The 18,991-nt window shown below is 36.8% G+C and overlaps 1 long non-coding RNA gene across 1 annotated transcript; it reads right to left on the minus strand.

Annotated features, from left to right (window-relative positions):
- Window positions 1-1,021: 1,021 nt before the first annotated feature.
- On the minus strand, window positions 1,022-17,842 carry LOC116659340. Its single transcript, XR_004314692.1, has 3 exons — window positions 17,831-17,842; window positions 15,495-15,503; window positions 1,022-1,100 (listed from the first exon to the last, which is right to left on the minus strand). It is a non-coding gene; the product is annotated as an uncharacterized LOC116659340 (long non-coding RNA).
- Window positions 17,843-18,991: the final 1,149 nt, after the last annotated feature.

Genomic DNA, 18,991 nt, shown 5'->3' on the forward strand with positions numbered 1-18,991 from the left:
ATTACATGTGATCTTCTTCCTTGTAATTTTTATGTTTCTTGTTACAAATTGACTGTGTGATTTTTATTCCCTACTGTTTAGGAAAATGCTAACACAAATTTTGGGAGAACAGTGATGATTCAAATTTAAGAACATCTAGATGAAAATGATCATTCCTAATTGGATTATTCCTCTTCAATGCTAATCAATTCCACTAAAAATTCCAATTATATACAGAGAACTGAGAAGCTATATACTCATTTTAAATGATCACCAAAGTATTGAAGTAAAGCTTTATTTAAGCTGTGAAATTCACTAAAAATCTTCAATCTAAAATAATAGTTGCTATTAAGCTCCATTATATTTTCTTGTTTTAAATTCATTTTTGAATAGAGACACTTATTTAGAAGTTAATAACACCATAGGTGGTATATTGTTCTATCCACAGATTACATTATCAGCTTGTTAGACAAAAGAAAATGCAAAAAATAACCAGTGAATAATGTCCTTTTATAACCTTCCCAAATTCAAATTTATTAAAGAAAAGTCCAGTGTTTTATTTAGAAATCATAGCTCAAGAGGCAATAAGGTGCCAGTGCTTGAGGCTGCTTTCTTTCCCTGCCTCAGCATGAGGTACTGCAGATGTCGATAACACAGCCACTCCTGGGACAAACCTGGAAGGAAGTAGCCCCAAATTCTCATTAGTCTTAGGAGGTGAAAATTGTGACACTTTGAATAAATAAATAGTGTTAATTGCATTTTTTTTAAACGTTGGCATGCTACATTTTACTACCAAGAGAAAGGAATGAGTTGAAGGGAAAAAGTTTAAAATACATCTCATGCATAACTGATCCAGTTTTTATTACAAATTATTTCTCACCCAAAAAAGGCATGAGCAATTAAAGGATTTGAAGGAAAAGAAAGTTGGAAAAATATTCAAATAATCTATAAATAACAAAACACATAATCCAATTTTTGTATCATAAACCCATATATGTTGCATCAAGCCAACGTTTTCTTTAATGTGAGGATGTGAGGGCGATCTGGCTGCGACATCTGTCACCCCATTGATCGCCAGGGTTGATTCGGCTGACCTGGCTGGCTAGGCGGGTGTCCCCTTCCTCCCGAAGCTGCGTGATCAGTTTGAGAGGACGACCACGCCCTATGGAGGAGGACCATCCTCGGTCATGGGTACAGGAGTAGCTGCGCTCCCCTGCTGGAACCTCCAAACAAGCTCTCAAGAAAATGTATGAGCATGTTGGGTATTTTCCATTTATTGAATCTGAGACAGGAGAGAAAGGAGCAGAGCACAACCACTGAAGGAAAGACACAGCAGCTGAGGACAGGACAGCTGCTTACCACCAAGATGACAGAAGATTCGACTTCTAGTAGACATTGAGTCTCGTGGTGCCATGACAGCTTCTAGGCTGACCTTAAAAGGTCAAAAGGTAGGTGGGCACCCGATTCCTGGGAAATCCCCTACCCCTCCCCCAAAATAGTTGGAATAATCCTCCTACTCATTAGTATATGAGATTACTGAGCCCCATAAAAACTAACAACTTTGCACCTCATGGTTGCTCTCTCTCGCTTTCTGAAGTGGCCCCCACTCTGTCTATGGGGTATGTATCTACTTTTATTTTAAGCTGAGTACCCCTACACCTCTCAGTCCTCCCTCTCACCTTTTGAGAAGGAAAATAAAGAAAATACATAAGTAGTAACAAAGCATCATTGCATAGTTTAATTAGTAATGTGTTTCCTTTTGTAATTTACATGAAATAATGATATTTCTTATAATCGGCTGTGCTTTAGAGATAATGAACATGGTGACTGGAACCACAGCAGCCATCTTGCTAAATAGAGAAAAAAGCCAAGAGAATCTCAGAGACATTGTCCCTATTGTCATTTGACCAAGCCAATGCCAGCAGCCATCCTCCTCCAGAATTCTTGCCAATAAAAATAAAACCCTCTTTTTTAAGTCTGTGTATGTGTTTTTATATATATATATATGTATATACGTGTGCATGTATACATATATATATTTGATTCACAAGCACTATTTGAATACCTTGCTCTTTGTAGAGTATGATTATTAGCAATGAGTTGTTGATTATAAGCTCTTCTAGAAAGACAGATAAAAATATAACCTGCTTATACAAATATGCCGTGAATTTCAGCACTGCACTCTTTGGGTGTCTATGTAATTTTTCTGATCCCCTTCCATTTTGATACATTTTAGATCCACTGTCTGGGACAACTTGAATCAGTCTGGTTCTTAGAAAATCTGACCAGCCTTGTACCAGAGGATAATACTGCAGTTGTAGATGGAGTTCAGTTGCCATGTCAGAAAGATACAGATCAGTTATAAGATGAGTATGAATGACTTGAAGTGAGCATTTAAATTTTTTAAATTGATAATACAAATGTTAATAAATATATGAAATTATATTTCATACTCTTAAGATCATGTTACTTTGAGGTTATAAATTATCTTATTTTTCATGAGGAAAAATTTGTAAGATTTTTAATGGAAGGCTGTCTACACTAAATGGAAATAAAAGAGGAACACACTACCATTTCAGGGCATTTCTGCTACTTTATTAACTTAAATTTCTAAACCCATTTAAAAGGTTTTAAAATCAAGTATGTGTCTATTTATCCATATATTGTGTCTATTGATCTAAAAGAGAATATTTCTAGCTATTATGTTGGTTTTTCTATGATACACTAATATTTCTTTGGTATTTTCATGACCTTTGAATTTTAAGAGTGTGAAAATTCACTACTGTGCTACATTAATTTGCAAATGCATTCTCTCAGACTAAAAGGAGTATGTTATAATTCTCAATAGAGTTTAATTATCTGCTTAGGGTAAGAATGTAAAATAGTTAGAACTAGAACATATACAAAAACTCCAGAATGACTAATGCACATAAATCATCTTTTCAATTCTTAGACCTTTCTTGCTAGACGTGGTTATGATATGCGTATCTATTCCATATTGATTTACTTGGATTATTTAGGATCAACCAACAATCAGCTGGAAAAGTGACTAATTTTTGTGGTCAATGTGGAAAATCACAAAAAACTATTTTAGCTTGACTCATTGCTGCGTGCCAGTTGCCATGAGGATGTGAATTTTGGTCCAATAGGAATACTATAATAGGAACTGAAGCTTTGACCACAGCTGCTCATTAGTTTTTTTCAGTATTTTACAAAATTTTCCTTGATTTTGCCATATGCCAAACTGGGGATTTAAATATAGAAGTGATAGGAATAATCATACCCACATCTTAAATATACCAATGTGATCTGAAGTTTCACTAATTCATATAAAAACATTTTTTAAATGTATTAAAATATATTTTAATTTTTGTTTGTTGTGTAGCGGAATCCTCAGTCCTCAATGCTTCCATTTGCTTCTACCCACCATAATAGTCCCCTTCTCTGAATCATGAATTCATCGAGTGGTTTATATTTGTTTAAAATTATGGCCCCCAAATTCCTTGACTCTCTTCCCTCTAAGTTTATTATTGCTTCGAGCAACAGAGAACAGTGGAAGAGAGGCTAGGGGACCTCCCAGGCCATCTGCATCGCACAGTTTATAATTCCTATTAATATTCTGGGGCTTATTTCTTTTTATAGTTAAGTTACTGGGAATCTGTTCCTTTTGTGTCTTGATTTCATGTTTTTTAAGAGAGTTCCAGAGAAGTGCTCAGTCTAGGGCTAATTATGACCTACAACTGAAGCAAGATCTTCTGGAATACCTTCTCCAACATTCTGTGAATCGATTTTTTCTAGTGTGGGTGATGGGAACAGGGACTACTCCTGGGCCAGCGTAAGCCCTGGGTACCGTTCCCTTTCAGCCCCTCAGACCCTTCTTTCCCCACCTCTTCAGCCCATGCACGTGCTGGTAGGCTGCGTACAGGCTGCCTCTCCGAGGGGCAGCCTCCGCAGATCTCCCGGGGTTCTCACTGTGTGCAGCCCTCTCCTGTCTGGCTTGGGAACTGCTGTGGGAACTCTGGCCACCTTCATCTCCCTGGAGTCTCTGCTCTGTCTGCTCTGCTCATAGAAACCAACTTGGGCTTCACTTGGACCCCCCTCCCAAAGGTAAGTCCTGGAAACTCTTTCAAAACAATAATCCAGGTGTTAGGCTAACTTCATCAATTTCCATTCTCTCAGGGCTTGATTTCCCATGTTGCCTGATGCCCAGCATCTAAAATACCATTGTTTCAAATACTTTACTGATTTTTTTGTTTGTTTCTGGCAGGAAGGCAGTTCTCACTCCTGCTAGGTCACTGTAGCCGGAAGTGGCATTCTCACAAGTATCTTTTGGTTCTTGATTTCACCTCTTTGATGATACATATCGATGAGAGGAAATAGAATTACGAAAACTGTTTGTATTAATAATGTTTTAGATGAATTGGAGTGTCCTACACTAAACTCATAAGTATATGCTATGAAAAAGCACATAAATGCACTAGGACTTCCTTGCAAAGGCAAAACCTACACATGTAAAAACATTTAGAATAGGAAAAAATTTTAAATGGATATATCAATCTATATATTGTTATTAATTAAACTTCATGGAAATGTTGCTAACATTTTGCTGAATCTGTGCGTATTTCATTCAATTAGTTGTGCGTGTTTCCTGATGAGGACAGTGATTGGAGAAGAGGGAAAAGATGGTGAGACTGTTTTCAACGTCTGTATGGCATTAATGATTTTACATGGAGTCGTCTTGGAGAGGGTGACTGGTGGGGTGAAGGGCGCCATCGCTTGAGGTGAGGAACCTAAGACACTGATAGGCGAGAGGCATGGAGAGCGCCTCTGTGTGGATTTTCAAGTCACTGAAAGTGACGACAGAGTAAGTACTGGAGAGAGTGACAGTAAGCCAGCTGCTACAAATTAGAGGCACCCAGTGTCCAAAATTGCACCAAGGTAGACTTGTGTGGAACCTAATTCCAAAACTGCCCCCAACCTCTGCAATATCGTGCATCACAGAAGTATCTGGAAGTGATCATTCAGAGCAGGAAAGACATCCACCCTCCTCCAGGACTGGTGGACTAAAGGCAGTGGGAAAATAAGATAAAGTGTATTTATTGAGTCAGCCACCGGGATTCTTGACTGCCTAAGCCCGTGGGAGTGGAGGAGAGAGCCTAGTTATAGAAAGAGCAAATAAAGTCAGAGGGACGATGCTGCCAAGTGACTGATGTCAGAGAATTTCGCGTCTGACAGACCTTCCACTTCGGAGGGGACAGTGGATGAATTCTTCTGGGTGCCAGAGTGGTGGGGGAGGATTTGGCCAGAACAGTTTGCGCTTTGACACCCAGAGTCTAGGAGATGAGCGGGATTGTGGTTTCTTAGTGGTAGGGGGAAAATCAGCTCTAAATAATCCATTTTGGGGACCAGGTTCTAAGGCAATTTATATTTGCTGCCTGGAACAAGCTTATGAATAGAATGACGATTGGGCTGTAAAAAGACTTAGTCTCTAGGGAGTGCCTCTCAGTCCAGCTTCCTGCTGAGTTTGGAGTCTACACACCACGCCCACTGGGGGCGTTGCTGTTGTTGGATATTTAAAACTTATTTAAAATTTAACATGAATGTGACAGACCTTATCATTGTTGTGTTCTTATTTCTTTTTCTTCTCTCTTTTTTCTTTTTTCGTTTTACTTTTAAAATTATTTACCAACCATATCCCATACTTTCATAATATTAGGAGAATTTTATAGTTACAAAATGGCATCAACTTGAAAATTATTGGTAAGAGCTTGGTCAGGAGCAAAGAGCAGGCTAACAAAGTGGAATTGATTAAACTTGTGCCAAGGCACTGGTAGATTGTGGTTCTCAAACTGCACAACAGTCTTCAAGGTGCTTGTTAAAAAGATACGTTCTGGAGCTCAAACCCAGAGGCTGTCATTTAATTGCTGTGAGATAAGATCTCAAAGATGCATTTATACCAAACTCTCTAGTAAATTCTACTGCAGATGTTCAGTGAACCAGATTCTGAGACCCCCCCTCACCCCGTCCCAGGTCACTGTGAGGCACACCACACATGGAGACTGAGATATTAGATGCCACGCTTCAAAGACGCCTTCACCTTTCTTGAAAGGTGGAAGTCTTCTCGAAAACTTAGAGACCAACATGTGATGGAGTAAAATCAGCCCCTATTACATCTCCCAACACACTGGAAATTGACCTCTGAAGCAACCATCTGCTCGCTCTGTTCTCTGTCTTTCAGTCTCACTCTCCTACATAGCCTTCCAAAGATTCCCGTCTCTGATGGGCCATTACTTTCTATCCAGTCAACTAAGAAAAGGAGGGAAAATTGGAAAGGATTTTGGAACCTTGGAGCAAATAAATAGAAAAAAGTGTAACATAAATCTTACAATAACTGTGTCCTGAGGACTTACTTAAACACTGTGGCCATTACACTGTAAATATGGAATTGAGAAATGCCTCTCTTTTTCCTTGATGTTCCCTATAGTCCAGGAGGAAGCAGCTTAGGTGCGTAAACACACTTACACAGAGCACTTCCAGAAAAACTGGAGGTCAGAGCAAAGTCAGTACAAGCTATTGAACCCATATGTTGTATGCGCCCCTCCAGGCATTCAGCCACCAATAAAGATCTCTTCACTCTGGAAATTCTCTACATAGTTATTTGTGAAATGTTGCCAAAAGAAATCACACTGATTTAGTTTCACTGTCCTTGTGAATGCCCCAGCTTCATATTTCAAAAGTCCTATGAGCTATTTTCTCAATTGCATAAAAAAGTAGGCTACAGTATTGAGAATTATAAGAAAATTATATAGTGTAAGATTTTAATAAAATGAGGAATTTACACCATAAAGAATATTGCATTTTTATTTTTGACAGGGTATTCACTAGCATAGCATATATATATATATTTTTGATGTGTAAATAATTGCATCGTTAAGAAGTTCTCAAAGAAAAAAATAACTAGTTGTTTAACCAAGTTACTCTTTCTATCATTCAACATGCTTTAAGTTTCTACTATGCCAGTTGATGGTTGCATAAGAAATAAGACACGGCTCTGACTTTGAGCTTTCACTTTCAATTCAGGGAGATAGATTAGGAGACAGATGATAAAAATATGTTAAAAATTAGAGGATCCTCTCAAAATGAAGTCGAGTCAGTAACTTGGCACTCAGGAAAAGTTAAAATTAGAGGGATAATTAGAAATTATTCTGGGGAAGAGATGGGGAAAGGGACTGGGAGAGGAGGTGGAATTTCAGAAGAGGGAGCTTCTTGGTCAAAGCCATAGATGCATAAAAGAATAAGGCACATTCTCATGAAGACAGGTTCCAATGTCTAGTGGTTAAATAGTAAAGAAACTAAAAGGAAATAGAAGGTTGACCTCCTGGCCAATACTACCAAGTTGACGATTTCCTGTTAAGTCTACTGCGAATTATTTCCAAGCAGTCTGTTCTCTGGGGATGGTTTTTCCTTCCATCCATACATATTCTCTCTATTTTGTGTCAATTTAACCCACATTAATGACACTGTCTCTCACTTCTTTGTTATAAAAAAAAAACCCTTATATGTAAAGCATGTTTCTCAGCTACTACAGATTTTACTAAAACATTTGGGAGGAGTAGGAAGGGCTGATTTCCCGTATTTAACAGCATCCTGCCATCTTGCATCTTTCCCTTTTCCCATCCCTCTCCAGATTTTGTCCCCCATTGTACAAATTAGTTTCCCTAGAAACTCGGTGCAAATCCAACCAGAATCTCGAAACTTGGTAACCAGAAGATTATCAAGATACTTGCTCTCAAAAGTGGGTCTCTAATTAAATGAAATAATTTGAGCCACCTATTCAGAGAATACTTCCTAATCCAAATTATTGCATCCTGTTCAGATGAGAACACATACTACACAAATTAACTGCAGGAAATCTACCCTTGTCCTGACTGTTACTTTTACAATGTATACATTAGGTTTTGGTGAGATTAAAAGTTGCATAATAGATTTTACTAAGTTCTTCTTTAAAATGAAATCACAGTAAACATTTCAAATGGCAATTTATTTTGGAGAAATGTAAACTTGCATCTTGCAAACTACTCTTGTTTAAACTCACAAAGAGTCTGTACCAAGGAAACATTTAAATATGAGTATTTTATAAAAAAAAAAAGAATTCAAAGAAAACAGACATGGATACTCAACTCTAGTATACTACGTACTGTTACCTAATTTCAGAAGTTGAGTTCTATATTTGCAATAAATATAATATCTACATTGTATTATAAGAATTATTCATAAGGTATATATAATGTCTAAAAGAGGGAGTACTTAATAATAGAGTCACAATAATGCTGCTTCCCTCCAAGTTCAAACACATACACACACAGACATAATTTTAATGCATATATTTTGGAGTAAATAAAGTAAACCAAACAAGAAATTGGACATATGCCCAAAGGAGAAACACCAGTTCCAAAATGTACTTCCTCAAATTAAATGTATTGGTTTTCTAATCTATTGTTCCGAATATGGGCCCATCAATGTAATCAATACAGTGGCATATGAAGGCTTAGTTATTCTCCATAAATAGAGTAACTATATATTCCCGTATATTTCAGCGCTTCAGTTCTATTTAGCTGTCAATAAACTAAAGGTTAGAGCAGTAGCCATTACATGGAGAAAGAAGAGCCATTCTTCAGAGAGGCTAATTATTTTAATTCTAGGCTTTGGATTTGCCTGTCTAAAGAGAACCACTCTTCCTTGGGATGGCAGGTTCATTTCCATTCGGAAGTAGTGGTCATTCATTCGGCTTCACCCTCAGAGCCGAGCTGTTGGAGTGTATTTAGTTCAGTTGAGTTGATATGAGCGGCAGGTGCCAGTCTCTGTTGCAACTATGCCTTGGGCGACCACAGAACACACAGTGCAGTGATAACACCATATGAAATAAAGGTCTAGCTTCATTGATATTGCATTAGTACTTCCAGAAAACAAAAGCAGAAACTAAATGTACTAAATGTCAGGGTTTCACACTCATAGTTCATCCAAACCTCTGGATATCGATTACAGAGGTGAGCCTGAAGCAGAGTCTGACCAACATAAAATAGCAAAAATTTATAAAACCCATCCCTTTAACAGACTAACCAGTGCATGAATTCTTATGAATGAAAGGATATTCAATAAAATGGTCCATTGCTTTTTCAAGCAACTATTGCCTTTATGGAGGGCTTTTTTTGGCATCAGGAACAAAGCAAAATGAAACACTGATACACGTAGCAACTCTGACAATCTCCAGAGCGTGGTGGAGAGTGGGAAAAAAGAAATTATCCCAAGAGATTCCATTTTAATAGCATTCTTGAAATGACAAAACTGTAGGAATGAGGAATAGTAGAGAAGGAGATGAGTGTGGCTATAAAAGGGAAACTTGAGGGATCTGTGTCATGATGGAAACGTTCTGTATCTTCCATGTCTCATTGCTAATTCAAGGTTGTGATATTGTAATATGGTTTTGCAAGGTGCTTGCATTGGAGAAAACTAGTAAATAGCACACTGGAATCTATGTGATTTCTTACAACTGCATATAAATCTACAATGACCTCAAATAAAAATGTCAATCAAAAATGATCAGGGCCAAAAATTCAACCTCTAACTTGGGGGAAAGTAATGGTAAAATGTAACCTTTGCAGAAAATAATTATAAAAAAATCATTATCAAAAACTTGCATGAAAATGTATATATAGAGAGAGATCTTAAGGCACAACTAAATTAATCACAGGTTCAGATTCTTAGGGTTCAGGATGCAGGATATCTGATTTGTACCACTTTTTATTTATTCTGTGATTACACTTTATTCATGTCATGTCTTTTCTACTCTTTTGCTTTGCTTTAGAAATATCCTGTTTGATCATTCTTATTTTTAATGAAAATATTTAGTTCTATGTTTAGTTTTCTGACATATTTGAAAATCAGTTTACCCTAATAGTATTTATTCTATTCGTTCCACTTTTTTTTTTTTTTTTTGGTTCTTTCCACTGCACTTTCATGCTTTCTTTAGGCCAAATTGAATATTTTAAGGTCATCCCCCCCCCCCACTTTATAATCATCCTTTCATAGTTATACTAAAGATTACAACATGCATAAGTGGCTTTTAAAATATACTGTATAAAGGTGCTTTACCACTTCCCAGTGTAGCAGGGAATTTACAGTAGCTTAAAACCATTTATGTTTTCTCTTATACTGTTTTGCTACTGTTACCTGACTTTCAATGCCAGATATAGGATTAAACTCCAAAGCACACTGTTATTTATAACAGATTGTTATTTTATATTTCAGTTTTGCCCATATTGTTACCTTAGGTAGGGTTGCTCATTCCTCCCTGCACTTCCAGGCTAAATGCTGAAAATTTGAATGAGCCACTACATTCAAGGAAAGAGCTGAGATTTACAGCTTATCTGAAATGATGCAAAGAAAGTAGACATGTGAAGAGGACAAACGGAAGGCAAGAAAAAGTAGGAGAATTAGTGGAACTAATAGTAAAAATCTAATGAAAATAACATTAGAAAATATGGGGTGAAATCAGAAAGTAGAAAGAGAAAGTAATGACAGATACCCCTTCAGCAGGAAGCACTTAGCTAGCTGGACTGATAACGTTATGCAAATGGTCTAAACATTTTATATATGATGATAAATAGTATTTTCTTCACAGATATATTTGTATATGTGTATTCTGAAGTGATAATTTATTAGAAACCCAAACAGAGGAACCAAGATCATGGTTGAAAACAGATAACTAAAAATTGGGCTTTATTGATTTAAATTATACAACCAAAGCCATCAGCTATAATTTTATTTATACTTGAATAACAAAAGTCACGGAAACCTGGATGATAATAGTTGTAAATCATCTCAAAGTACTGATTAGTTTTTAGCAAACATCTATCTCTTGAAATATATTTTGTAAAGCATTTGCAATTTTTTTTTAAAAAGTGCAAATGCCCTTTGAGAATGTTTTAGAAACTCTTGTTAGAGAGTTGAAGACAAAATTGTTTTTAAACATCCATTTTTTCATAAGCTTTATAAAATACTATGCCCCACCACCATTCTAATGTACTACAAACCCCCTGTGGAGTACAATAAAAAGATTTCTATGTAGTTCATATGTCTTTTTTTCCAACTAATGGAAAACAAATGAAATGATGAAAAAGTCGCATTAGAGTCAGTCACACATCATAAATTGCCTTTCTTAGTGTGTCATGGTATAAAATGACTTGATGTGCCCCAGGGGAGAATTCCATTAGAACACACAGTCTTTTCATTCAGAACCTTAGCTTCATAAAGCAGGAGAGATAGAAAAGTGTAGTAACCCCCATCTGAGCAGCTGGATGTTATAACGGATGTAGGCAACTATAGTCGGAAATCAGTGAAAAGTTACAAAGAATGGAAAATGTTCCTTCTATAATACTCCCTGAATAACAGGATTAACAGATTCCTAAGGCCCTATTTTCTTTTATTAAACTGCCTAAAATAGCCACCGATTACCCTAAAACCCATGCAAACTCTGCTATAAGTGAATGGTAGTGATATTTGTGCACACTGGTCATTTAATAGAAATATTAAATTTTCTCTTTCCATAAATTCATCATGGGAATGGTTTTCAGTAATGGGCTCAATACCAATAAACCCTGCATATTAACTCTCTATTCGGCTGATTCGAAATGATACTCTGTGTTATGCACACACACATACACACACAAAAACCACAATTTTAAAATCCTCTCAAAATGTAAACAAAATGAACAAGAACGAAAAGCACTTTTGCATTTTACATTATACTTACAACCCGTTTATTGTAACTCCCATCCCAGCTTCATAAAATGATACATACTCATTTGGACACCATTCAAGTCCAGTAGGCACCATTCATATAGACTCTAACTTGCAAGGCCACATTCCACAGCCTTCATATTTTCCCAATTATTTATTTTTCATTATAACAACTAAAACCGTCCATATTGATATGATGGGCACATACATGAGATGGAATTTTTTAAATGATGTCCATACTGGTGGCAGGAAATTCTCATCCAAGATGCTAGTTGTCATTGCTTGATTCTCTTATCATATAAAATATGTGTGGAGGCTTCTTTATTTAAAGCTCTTTTTAAACCATCCTTTTATTGATACTTATTGACTAGAAAAGCATCCTTTAGCTGTGAAAGACATAATAATAAGAACCTTACATTAGTAATATGAGTATGCATTAAGTTACCATCCCTCTTTCCACTTCCACACCATTTCTATTCTATTTTTATAGGATCTTAAATCCTTTGAAGAACATTTTCTCATTTTTCCCACTTGCTCACCTTGTTAGCTGTTGCCTAGTGACAGCTGTCGTAACTTGAGTATCTGATTTACTGTCTTTTTGTCCACCACAGATATAGTGATTTTATTGAAAAAAACACATTTTCAACAAAGTAATTTTCTGAGCATTTCTAAACACCACATATGGAATAATCTTTTCCTCCATTTTTTTTTTAGCTTCCCATGCTCATGGTCAGACCCCAGCCAAGCATTACCCAACAGACACAGAATACATCCACACTGAAAAACAGCATAACAGGCACACATGCACACGTACAGAATGAAGAAACAGGTAAAATTAATTTTAATTGTATGTTGTTTTTTAACCACTGAATCCAAAATATTTTGGACACTGGTGAAAATTCCTCTGTTGAATTTAGAATATGCTCCACCTATGTCAAGACTAGTAAAGAATATTCATGGTGGATAAATACCTTGAAACTTTGGAAAGCCTGAGGAAATGGAGAGGATTATAAATAGAACAAAATCTATTTTCAGCCACTCTGATAAAAGTTTTTTGAAACAGAAATCAGCTGAGATACAGAATGTAGAATGATACTTTTCTTTCACAAGAGCATTGAGATTAATGCCTAGCACAATATTAGCAAGAGAAAATATGAGTTTTCTCTTTTTATTGTAATAGTTATTTTTGATATGCCTGTGAAATGCTCATTTATTTTCTTTGAAATAATTTCAATTAAAATAATTACAGAATATGGCTCTCAAAATAGCTCATTATCTTAATGACATGACTTGAAACATGCAAATTATAACAAATTACACCTTTTTCTATCATCACTTCACGTTTTTCACATATATTGTCATTGTTTTAATGACATTTTTGGAAAGTTGCAGGTGTGCCTACTACTAGTTTCTTCTGCTCTAAAAGTAACTGACAGCCACTTCTTCTCTGTCTCTGTTTTGAAAAAAAAAATTACAAAACTCCATATTACAGCCATAATTTCCACATGTTCATTAGCAGTTCCGCTCAGTAACAAAAATTTTATGCTCTACCTTGTCAACTAAATTTGTGTTTCCTTGTCTATCAAACATACTTAAATATAGCAAAATATAATACTCGATTTAAAAGTAACATAATTTAAAAGAGACTTTCAAAAACTGATAGTTCTGGTTTCTTAAAACCAGTTGAACTTGTAAGAAAATTATAGGATTAAAATAAAATAAAAGATAACATAATACAATATAACACGACAAACAAAATAATATATATACAGAAATACAGACATCTCAGTTTTAAAGTGAAAACTCTTACAAGCATGTCTTTATTGAAGATTAAAAATATGTATGTAAATTTTGTATAAAATGTGTAGATGTACATTTATCTGTCTCCAAGATGAAAAGGAAAAGGCAAATTTACAAGTGGGAAGAAGACGGCTGTTAACTAGAGTGTATCCCATCCTCCTTACCTTGATAATGTCTGAAGAGAAAGGAAAATGAAAAAATAGTTTTGTCAAAATTACTTGCAAACATGCTAAATCAATCTTTCTGATAGTTTCTAATTGAGAAAGATAAAGGGGGTTTTAATCTTCAGAATGCTTTTGGCATGAGGCTCCTGGTCTGCCTGGGCTGCACGTGAAAATCCAGCCTGGCATTTCTGTGTTCACGGGCATGGCCAGTGGTATTCTGGAGCTGGCTCAAACCGGTTCCTTGAGCACCAATTGTGTACCTCCCTTCCCTACTCCAAATCCAGGGACATCACATTGGTAGCTTGAAATCACCTCCAATGTATTTACATCACAAAGGCCTTTTTTTCTTACCATCCTTCCAACTAGAGAATGAATTGTTAAACATATCACAGCATGTCATTTCCATTCCCCCCCATATGTGGTTCAAGTGTAAAGAAACACCCCCCAAAGAGCTCCCCTCCTTTCTGTCTGAACTAAAATATGCATCTTCCCTTAGGCCGTTGCTTCTCATTGTCATTTAGAGAATTTGCTGATCTTCCTGTAGCAAGTGCATTGAATCCCCACTGGAGGTGGCCCTCTAGAAAATGTCAGGTTCATCTACGCAGTTATCCGAGTAGAAAATGGAGATGTTTCAAGACCAAAATAGCTCCCTGTCTGTGAAATGATTTTCACATGCATCACTTAGAGACCTGCTGTTTCAAACATGGAGCGAGAAACAGCAAGGGAGGAGCAGAGAAGTGGCACTGATGTTTTTCAGATTCCGTTATAGTTTACCTGTAACACATGTATACATGTGTCTTTTGGATGATAAGGAAAACATTTGAAAATGGGTAAAATCATTGATTCTTGGAGCCAAAGTCAATACTCTGACTCTATAGTTTTAACAAATAAAGGGTGAATGCATTTGGTAGCATGGTATATTGGCTTCTTCTGCTTTGCAATTCACCAATTCAAACCTTGAAAACCTGTAAAAGCCACAAAGAAGCAAGAATCTTTTTTCTTTTCAACCATAATTTTACCTGGACTTTCAACTACTTTATTTCTTTAAACTTTTGCTATATTCTAGAATAATATATGGTACTTAAACTTTTGTTAGTTTTATCATTCTTTCTTGTTTTCTAGTCCTTTTGGAGACTGCTAGTTATTTTTGAAAAATGCTACGTAAGCCCAATATATACAGGCCAAAATTTATATTCTTCCGTCTTGGGTATGTTCTCTGTCTTCGTAAGCCTTTAAAATGTCCTTGGTCCATTTCATATCATATTTTCTATGGTGTTTCATTGAAAAAAATTGCTGGCACCAACTTTAACCATGAGCACAGTAATCTTTCTCTCTGTCTGTCTCTCACAATCTCTCTTTTTTACCCTCTTTCTGTAAATTACCAGGCTTATTTACTGCACAGAGAAAAGTAAACTTATAAAAAACAAGTGCCTTAATTTGTTTTCCCAAACAAAAAAGAAATCCTTTGTAACCATGATCCTTTTTTTGATTCTTATTTTAGTGTCAGAGGTTTCTTTCCTGTTGAAGCAAAATCCCATCTACTGTCGTCTGGATCCCAATTGATTCCATATTCCTGGGAATCTGTTTAATCAAATATTTCCTTTCTCTGAATTCTGTATTTTTATATTTTCTCTCTTCAGTAAATCGTTTTTCTCAGCACACAGCTTAGCTCAACTTCCTCCCGACTGACAAATAAATACAATTTGAGAAGACCTCCTCCTCATCTGGTTTGCATTTCTCTTTAACTGTCACCTTCCTTCCCTTCGTTGGAATCTTTTTAGACCTAATGATGCATAAACTATCTTTTTAAATATTTAATATGTCTTAGAATAAGAAGTGTATACAATGTGAAGTTTACAATAAAAATAGGGGAGTTTGAAAAGTAACAATAGATAAAATATTTACAAAAAAGAAGCTGTAATTTTCCTGGGACTCATTCCATTCGTGTTTTTTCTTTGTTTGTTTGCATTTCTTTGAAAAGCTGTGGAGAAAGTATTCTTAGGCTTATATTTCCATAAACCGACCTATCAGAGTTTTCCCTGTCGCTCTCTGAGTTAGGTCACCATCCACTAATCACCAGTTCTCTCTTCCCTGAGTCTCTGTGAAAGGCCTGTGACTGGCCTCCGGTACAACACAAGTATAAGAGCTCAGTGACATTGTGGAGCTGGGGCAGTGAAGAAAACACCACAGTTCTCCAGTCTTGGTTCCCTTTTGTAAATATCATGGGGGGAGCCTTGTACTGAGAATACAGACCCACAATATTAAGGAGTTCACTGAGTCACTGCATGCAAGGTGGATACATGGGGGAATTACCTGGCCTTGCAGAGGGTTTTACGTGAGTTAGAACAAATTTTACTGTGTTAATCCAGGTTGATAGACAGATTCATGTCTCTCCTGTGGGGGATACCTTCTTGAACTGACATATTCCCATCTTAGTGATCTTTCTCTTTGGCCCCTAATACAATTGAATGTGTCTTTGTTTCTGATGCTTTCTTTCCTTGGCTTCTACCAATCTACTGGGAAGCCTCACATGGATGTTACAGGGTAATCAATAAAGCAAAACGCAAATTCAGCACCTTCCTCCAAAACATGCTTTTCCTCAATTTTATCCCTGCATGATAAAATGCATCTGTGCTCAACTAAGTCCAGCATCCGGAAGTCAAGCCTTCTCTTCCCCTTCTGCCTGAATCTTAATTTACAAAGTCCTTTAATACCTCTCTGAGCCCTTTCCTGCTTTCTTTTTCCATTGTTATTATTTCAGTTGAGTCCATTATAACTTCTTCCAAAAGAATTGCAATAAACTCCATACCTGTCTCCCCACTTAGAAGTAAGTGTATTTTCCATTTGGAAAAGGAAGAGTTGGAAAATAATAAAAAATGGTCACCTCACCGACAGTGCCTGTCATATCCTACGGGACAGACAAATCAAGAAACTGAGAGGCAAGGAAGGAAGCTTTCGGTTCTAATTCCTAGATCTCTCTTGGCTGCTACGCACCCCCCAGCTCCCAGCCATTGCTATAACTCGCAGTGGGCACTTTGAGGAAATGCAAACATTTCCATGTTGTGCAAACATTCCCGGGGTGCTCATGGTTTTCACTCCTGGCAGGAGCCTGTGGGCAACTGGGAGCTATTGTTCAAGCCTGAATTTTCCACGGCATCTCACATGTCCCTAGGACACGTGGGAGGCTTCAGGGCTCATTTGCTTTTGGTTGACTCCATTAGTTAGACTTTTCGAGCTCTAGAACTCCTGACTAGTCATCTCACTTGCGCTGCAGCACTCTGTGTCCTCCTGTAGATGGTCCTTCTCTCTGCCCGTCTCCTAACCCTGTCTCCCTGCTCTCCACCTTCATTTCTGTACGGGCGATGCCAAAACCACCACCTGAGTGTAGTCACCCCAAACTTGGGTTTTATGTCTAGCTCTAAATCAGCTGCAATTTCAAAATGATGTTTCTCTAACCAGTACTCGCCCACTGCTTCCCATTAAGTGCTTAATGAGTTGTATCTGAGAAAGATGGCAGTGGTGGGGTGTAGCTCAGGGGTAGAGCACATGCTTAGCATGCATGAGGTCCTGGGTTCAATCCCCAGTACCAACATTAAAAAATAAATTAATTAACCTAATTACCTCCTCCTCAAAAAAAAAAAAAAAAAAAGATGCATCCTGAGAAAGATCTGGGGATACTGGCTCATCCTGTTAGAGATAGCTGTTGTCCTGTTCAATCCTGTCTCCATATCTCTGGAATGCAAACCTTGGTGTGGGGCAGATAATTTGATCATTCCACATTTCTCAGGCTCCAGATTATGACTTCCATGTTGGACTTCAGCAAACAGAAAAGACCTTTCTTGAAAACGTCCAATTTCCTTCCTTTCTGCTTTCATACCACTTAGTTTATACCTCAGTTTCTCTCTTCCTTAGATTATTACCACCTACATTAGACTCCTTCTGTTGTTTGTTCTAAACTCCTCAATGCTATAGTTACTGCAGGTAAATAATTTGGGTCTCAGCATAAAACAGGCCACAGCGTCAGCCTCCATCTCCCTGTCGCAGGAAGAGTGCAGCACAGTCCACACCTGCATCAGAAGGGGTGTCACCGCTCCCTCTGTCCCGCCTCCTGGGCTCGGTTAATCTTCTACTTCAGTAATTGAGCATTATATATTTTGGGTACTTTATATGCAAAGTACCCAAAGTATATATATGTACTTTATATATCTTTTGTCCTCCTGACTTTATTTCCAGTTAACAATTTTATATAAACCAGTATGTTTTGGTTTGAGAGTAACAGTTTCAGTCACAATGAGAGAAATGTTAAATGAAAGATACAATGTTTAACATATTGACCAATTTTGATTAATTGCTCTAATGGTGAGGTTTTTTTCATATGTTAGTGAGAATGATACTGCAAATTAATTGGGTGATCATTAAGAATTCTTATCGAAGCTAAAAGCAAAAAGAAACAAATAAGACCTAATTAAACTTAAAAGCTTTTGCCCAGTAAAGGAAACCATTGATAGAATGAAAAGACACCTACTGAATGGGAGAAAATATTTGAAAATGATATGACCTATATGGGGTTAATATATAAAATATATAAACAGCTTATACAACTCAACATCCAAAAAAACAAACAACCTATTTAAACCTATTTGAAAAATAGGCAGAAGAACTGAATAGACATTTTTCCAAAGAGGAAATACAGATGGCCCATAGGCACATGAAAAGATGCTCAGCATTGCTACTTATCAGGCAAATGCAAATCAAAACCACCATGAGATACCACTTCACAACTGTCAGGATGGCTGCGATCAAAAAGCACAGAAATAACAAATGTTGGCGAGGATGTGGAGGAAAGGGAATCCTTGTATGCAGATGGTGGAAATATAAATTGGTGCAGTCACTATGGAAAACATACGGAGGTTTCTCAAAAAAACTAAAAATAGAACTACCATATGACCCAGCAATTCTACTCCTGGGGTAATATCCAAAAAACCCCCAAAACACTAATTCAAAAAGATACATGCTCCCCAATGTTCACAGCATTATTTACAACTGCTAAGATATGGAAGGAACCTAAAGTGTCCAACAACAGCAAACAGCAAGTGTGGAACAATATATATATAGTTCGATATAACTTGCCCCAAACAGAACAAATAACAACAAAAACATGTGTATGAATAGACATTATGTAATGTATGGACTAGAGATCGAAGGATAAAAAGGGATATTAGCAGCTGTCTCTGGGGAGGAAACAGGAT

This window comes from Camelus ferus, chromosome 23 (assembly GCF_009834535.1).
Source record: "Camelus ferus isolate YT-003-E chromosome 23, BCGSAC_Cfer_1.0, whole genome shotgun sequence".
In the NCBI taxonomy this organism is placed as follows: Eukaryota; Metazoa; Chordata; class Mammalia; order Artiodactyla; family Camelidae; genus Camelus; species Camelus ferus.